The sequence below is a fragment of the Pseudophryne corroboree genome, chromosome 4 (assembly GCF_028390025.1).
Source record: "Pseudophryne corroboree isolate aPseCor3 chromosome 4, aPseCor3.hap2, whole genome shotgun sequence".
NCBI classification, from domain to species: Eukaryota; Metazoa; Chordata; class Amphibia; order Anura; family Myobatrachidae; genus Pseudophryne; species Pseudophryne corroboree.
The window spans coordinates 44,391,422-44,398,830 of record NC_086447.1 but is presented as its reverse complement, the minus strand read 5'-3'; the positions used below and the strand labels follow the sequence as shown (position 1 = coordinate 44,398,830).

The following is a 7,409-nucleotide window of genomic DNA, read 5'->3' as shown; positions in this document are numbered from 1 at the left end:
ATAGGAGACCGAGCAACCCACCTGGACTGATACCGCAGAGCACCCCTTTCAAATACAGCAGACAGAGCACCCAGCCTGGACTGATACAGCAGAGCACCCATTTAAGATACAGCAGACAGAGAACCTCTTTTTCAGAAACAGCAGGCAGAGCACCCCTGGACTGATACAGCAGACTTAGCACCCTTTGGATTGATAAAGCAGAGCCCCCTTTAAAATAAAGCAAACAGAGCACCCCACCTGGACTGATACAGCAGAGCTCCTCTTTAATATACAGCAGGGCAGCAGACAGAGCACCCCTTTTTCAGATACAGCAGGCAGAGCACCCCTGGACATATACAGAAGACCAGGTTCCCCTGTACTGATACGGAAGACAGGGCACCCCTGGACTGATACAGCAGACAGAGCACCCTACCTGGACTAATACAGCAGACAGAGCACCCTATCTGGACTGATACAGCAGAGCACACCTGTCAAATACAGCAGACAGAGCACCGCACCTGGACTGATACCGCAGAGCACCCCTTTCAAATACAGCAAACAGAGCACCCTGCCTGGACTGATACAGCAGAGTACCTCTTTAAGATACAGCAGATAGAGCACCCCTTTTTCAGATACAGCAGGCAGAGCACCCCTGAACTGATACAGCAGACCGGGAACCCCTGGACTGATACGGCAAACAGAGCACCCTGGACTGATACAGCAGACAGAGCACCCCTGGACTGATACAGCAGAGCACCCATTTAAGATACAGCAGACAGAGAACCTCTTTTTCAGAAACAGCAGGCAGAGCACCCCTGGACTGATACAGCAGACTTAGCACCCTTTGGATTGATAAAGCAGAGCCCCCCTTTAAAATAAAGCAAACAGAGCACCCCACCTGGACTGATACAGCAGAGCTCCTCTTTAATATACAGCAGGGCAGCAGACAGAGCACCCCTTTTTCAGATACAGCAGGCAGAGCACCCCTGGACTTATACAGAAGACCAGGTTCCCCTGTACTGATACGGAAGACAGGGCACCCCTGGACTGATACAGCAGACAGAGCACCCTACCTGGACTAATACAGCAGACAGAGCACCCTATCTGGACTGATACAGCAGAGCACACCTGTCAAATACAGCAGACAGAGCACCCTATCTGGACTGATACAGCAGAGCACACCTGTCAAATACAGCAGACAGAGCACCGCACCTGGACTGATACCGCAGAGCACCCCTTTCAAATACAGCAAACAGAGCACCCTGCCTGGACTGATACAGCAGAGTACCTCTTTAAGATACAGCAGATAGAGCACCCCTTTTTCAGATACAGCAGGCAGAGCACCCCTGAACTGATACAGCAGACAGGGAACCCCTGGACTGATACGGCAAACAGAGCACCCTGGAATGATACAGCAGACAGAGCACCCCACCTGGACTAATACAGCAGACATAGCACCCCTTTCAGATACTGCAGACATAGCACCCCTTTTATAGATACAGCAGGCAGAGCACCCCTGGACTGATACAGCAGACTTAGCACCCTTTGGACTGATACAGCAGACAGGCACCCCAGGACTGATACAGCAGATAGAGCATCCCATCTGGACTGATAAAGCAGAGCCCCCCTTTAAAATAAAGCAAACAGAGCACCCCACCTGGACTGATACCACAGAGCACATCTTTCAAATACAGCAGACAGAGCACCAAGCCTGCACTGATACAGCAGAGCTCCTCTTTAATATACAGCAGGGCAGCAGACAGAGCACCCCTTTATCAGATACAGCAGGCAGAGCACCCCTGGACTTATACAGAAGACCAGGTTCCCCTGTACTTATACGGAAGACAGGGCACCCCTGGACAGATACAGCAGACAGAGCACCCTACCTGGACTAATACAGCAGACAGAGCACCCTATCTGGACTGATACAGCAGAGCACACCTGTCAAATACAGCAGACAGAGCACCGCACCTGGACTGATACCGTAGAACACCCCTTTCAAATACAGCAAACAGAGCACCCTGCCTGGACTGATACAGCAGAGTACCTCTTTAAGATACAGCAGATAGAGCACCCCTTTTTCAGATACAGCAGGCAGAGCACCCCTGAACTGATACAGCAGACAGGGAACCCCTGGACTGATACGGCAAACAGAGCACCCTGGACTGATACAGCAGACAGAGCACCCCACCTGGACTAATACAGCAGACATAGCACCCCTTTCAGATACTGCAGACATAGCACCCCTTTTTCAGATACAGCAGGCAGAGCACCCCTGGACTGATACAGCAGACTTAGCATCCTTTGGACTGATACAGCAGACAGGGCACCCCTGGACTGATATGGCAGATAGGGCACCCTTGGACTGATACAGCAGACAGAGCATCCAGCCTGGACTGATAAAGCAGAGCACCCCTTTAAAATAAAGCAGACAGAGCACCCCACCTGAAGTGATACCGCAGAGCACCTCCTTCAAATACAGCAGACAGAGCACCCTGCCTGTACTGATACAGCAGAGCCCCCCTTTAATATACAGCAGACAGAGCACCCCTTTTTCCAATACAGCAGACAGAGCATCCCTGGACTGATACAGCAGACTAGCACCCCTGGACTGATACAGCAGATAGAGCAATCACGGACTGATACAGTAGACAGAGCACCCCGCCTGGACTAATACAACAGACAGAGCACCCCTTTTTCAGATACAGTAAAGAGAGCACCCCTGTACTGATCCAGCAAACTTAGTACCCCTTTACTGATACAGCAGACTTAGTACCCCTGGACTGATACAACAGCAAGGCACCCCTGGACTGATATGGTAGACAGAGCACCCCTGGCTGATACAGAAGACAGAGCACCCCATCTGGACTAATACAGCAGACTTAGCACCCCTTTCATATACAGTAAAGCAGACAGAGAACCCCTTTTTCAGATACAGAAGGAAGAGCACCCCTGCACTGATACAGCAGATAACTGCTTTAATATACAGCAGACAGAGCACCCCTTTTACAGATACAGCAGACAGAGCACCCCTGGACTGATACAGCAGACAGATCACCCCATCTGGACTAATACAGCAGACTTAGCACCCCTTTCAAATACTGTAAAGCAGACAGAGAACCCCTTTTTCAGATATAGAAGGAAGAGCACCCCTGGACTGATACAGCAGAGAACTGCTTTCATATACAGCAGACAGAGCACCCCTTTTACAGATACAGCAGACAGAGCACCCCTGGACTGATACAGCAGACAGATCACCCCCATCTGGACTAATACAGCAGACTTATCACCCCTTTCATATACTGTAAAGCAGACAGAGAACCCCTTTTTCAGATACAGAAGGAAGAGCACCCCTGGACTGATACAGCAGAGAACTGCTTTAATATACAGCAGACGGAGCACCCCTTATTCAGATACAGCAGGCAGAGCACCCCTGGACTGATACAGCAGACTTAGCACCCTTGGACTGATGCAGTAGACATGGCATGGCCTGGACTGTGACAGCAGACTTGGCACCTCTGTATTGATACAGCAGACAGAGCACCCATCTGGACTGATACAGCCAAATAACCCTTTCAAATATAGGAGACCGAGCAACCCACCTGGACTGATACCGCAGAGCACCCCTTTCAAATACAGCAGACAGAGCACCCAGCCTGGACTGATACAGCAGAGCACCCATTTAAGATACAGCAGACAGAGAACCTCTTTTTCAGAAACAGCAGGCAGAGCACCCCTGGACTGATACAGCAGACTTAGCACCCTTTGGACTGATACAGCAGACAGGCACCCCAGGACTGATACAGCAGACAGAGCATCCCATCTGGACTGATAAAGCAGAGCCCCCCTTTAAAATAAAGCAAACAGAGCACCCCACCTGGACTGATACAGCAGAGCTCCTCTTTAATATACAGCAGGGCAGCAGACAGAGCACCCCTTTTTCAGATACAGCAGGCAGAGCACCCCTGGACTTATACAGAAGACCAGGTTCCCCTGTACTGATACGGAAGACAGGGCACCCCTGGACTGATACAGCAGACAGAGCACCCCACCTGGACTAATACAGCAGACAGAGCACCCTATCTGGACTGATACAGCAGAGCACACCTGTCAAATACAGCAGACAGAGCACCGCACCTGGACTGATACCGCAGAGCACCCCTTTCAAATACAGCAAACAGAGCACCCTGCCTGGACTGATACAGCAGAGTACCTCTTGAAGATACAGCAGATAGAGCACCCCTTTTTCAGATACAGCAGGCAGAGCACCCCTGAACTGATACAGCAGACAGGGAACCCCTGGACTGATACGGCAAACAGAGCACCCTGGACTGATACAGCAGACAGAGCACCCCACCTGGACTGATACAGCAGACATAGCACCCCTTTCAGATACTGCAGACATAGCACCCCTTTTTCAGATACAGCAGGCAGAGCACCCCTGGACTGATACAGCAGACTTAGCACCCTTTGGACTGATACAGCAGACAGGGCACCCCTGGACTGATATGGCAGATAGGGCACCCTTGGACTGATACAGCAGACAGAGCATCCAGCCTGGACTGATAAAGCAGAGCACCCCTTTAAAATAAAGCAGACAGAGCACCCTGCCTGTACTGATACAGCAGAGCCCCCCTTTAATATACAGCTGACAGAGCACCCCTTTTTCCGATACAGCAGACAGAGCATCCCTGGACTGATACAGCAGACTAGCACCCCGCCTGGACTAATACAACAGACAGAGCACCCCTTTTTCAGATACAGTAAAGAGAGCACCCTTGGACTAATACAGCAGACATAGCATCCCTGTACTGATCCAGCAAACTTAGTACCCCTTTACTGATACAGCAGACTTAGTACCCCTTGACTGATACAACAGACAAGGCACCCCTGGACTGAAATGGTAGACAGAGCACCCCTGGCTGATACAGAAGACAGAGCACCCTGCCTGGACTGAAACAGCAGACAGAGCACCCCTATCAGATAGTTCAGACAGAAACAGCACCCCTTTCAGATAGAGCAGACAGAGCACCCTCCCCATGCCAGGCAACACAGTACTGAAACGGACACGTCCGTCCAGTACACTATCCACAGCCGGAGTGAAGAAGGCGCCGATGCATGCAGACTTACATGCAGACTGCTAAAGGTGCATCAACAAAGTATTGATTAAAGGCTGTGAATACTTATGTACATGTGATTTCTTCTTTTTTCATTTTGAATACATTTGCAAAAATCTCATAAAAACTTTTTACACATTGTCATAATAGGGTATTGTGTGTAGAATTTGGAGGGAAAAATTAATTGATTCCATTTTGGAATAAGACTGTAACATAACAAAATGTGGAAACAGTGGAGCACTGTGAATACTTTCCGGATGCACAGTATATAGAATTCAAAACCCGTGAGAATCCGACAGCAGGAATATGATGTCTGGTCTCTCTTTGGGATTCGAGTCTGGTGGGAAGTTCCGAGCCTGACTCGGATCCTGTCTTGGATATCAATGTTCGGGTGGGTTCGGCTTTTCGCTATTCTTTATCTGTTATTCCATATTTTTGCCTGGTATTTAAATCATTTGCTATTATTCATACAGTATAATCCAACTCATGAATAGTCTAAGCTTTGAATGAATAAATGATCTATTGAATTTACAACTCCTTTGTTTTAGTTCTGAGTGGAATTTCTGTAGCTAAACTGATTGATTGATTGATTGATTGATTGATTAATGAGATACTGTATTATGTGATTACTGTATACCTTGTAAATTACTATAATTCTAGTATATCATTTACAGTTGCTAGTTTGATGCAATATGTAGATATATAGCCTTTTTGTTAACCAGCTAAAGTATCCAATGTTACTATTTATATTGGACATTGCATGCTAACCATTCAGAATAATATACATAGTATATGTACAGTTATCTCTTCTATTGGCCAAATCATTAGTTTTTTTTATTTTTGATACTCTCTTCTTACTGTTTTTCTGAATTCAAACACTTTGGTACTCTCTCATCCGGTTGATAGTAGCCCTGGACATAGGCATCAAGCTTATGTCCAGATCATTTCACTGTTACAACAGAAAGCAGAAGTATCCATCTTATACACCCTCTCCTCTGGAAAGCTGGGATTTGGGTCCTTCTTAGCCCTAGTCCAGTTAAGTACAGAAAGCAGAAGTGTTTCCATCCTGAACCAAATGGCCCACGGCCATACTATCCCGAATACGCCCGATCATGTCCGATCTCGGAAGCTAAGCAGGTATGGCCTGGCCAGTACTTGGATGGGAGACCACCAGGGAATACGATGTGCAGTGGGCCACATTCCCAGGAAATATTTTCTCCACTTAGAATATTTTCTAACCTCTTATCCTTATTGCCAATTCTGTGGTACTAAATTTCTTTGATACTATACAGCTCATTATATACCATACTCTACTTCTGAATTACTCCGTGACCATCAGGACATTTTGGAATTTCTTTTCAGAAATCCAATATAAAAAAATCTGATATATTTTCACCTTGTTACATCTTAAACCTTATTTGGTATATAGGCAATCAAGATTTTAAATATCATCAGGCTCACTATACGTGATTATATTAAATTATAAAAGGAATAAAGATTAAGTTTTAAAACACATACATAGTGAAAAGATTCAACACGTCTTTTCCCTTCTGTTATTGAATATTCATTATTTTAAGAGTGCTTCCAAAAAGATTTATTTTGTCTTTTTCTCATTGTTTTCTTATATTTGTACAGGCTACAGATGTGTCCTTGGTATTGGGCATTCATGCGTCATACAGTGCTAGACTATATTTCTTTAAAATTACATTTTAGGCATATCGCAGACCCAGCAAAGAGACTGCTAGAGATGATGGAACCACACAGGAATTGGTGTTACTCACATATAAAGTTCAAGAGAGAAGCACATGTCTATGTGTACGCTTGTTTCTGCCATTTTGTTGTAAGTGTGATATGTTAATACATTTGTGTGATTTTAAAAAGATAATTTGCACTATTGCACTTTTTCTGTTGTACCTCTTTATAAGCTTTGGTGCTCACATATATTTTAAGGGGTTACAATCTATTACAGATTTTAGAAAGATATCGCTGGACTTCAATTGATGTTTTGAAAATTATCACCAAATGTGGTATACCTAATTATGGTCCTGCAACCCTTTATTATCAACCTTTTTTGGTGTTTGTGTGTAGAACTGGGTTTTTTTGGAGAGATTTTATTCTGTGTTTCCTCTTTCTCTATCATGAGATTAATCTTTAAAAAACAAGCCAAGATCTTTTTCAGTAGCATTGAGTTGATCCTATTATGTATTTTCCTAAAATGATAAACCTTCAATTTGTATACTGAGATCATCTGGATTTGCACACAAAAAAACTACAGACCTGCAAGTCAATGTGTCATTTCCTTGACCACTACTG

At 45.8% G+C, this 7,409-nt stretch overlaps 1 pseudogene; it reads left to right on the top strand.

Annotated features, from left to right (window-relative positions):
• Positions 1–6,174: 6,174 nt before the first annotated feature.
• On the top strand, positions 6,175–6,292 carry LOC134912571 (5S ribosomal RNA; annotated as a pseudogene).
• The last annotated feature ends 1,117 nt before the right edge of the window (positions 6,293–7,409 follow it).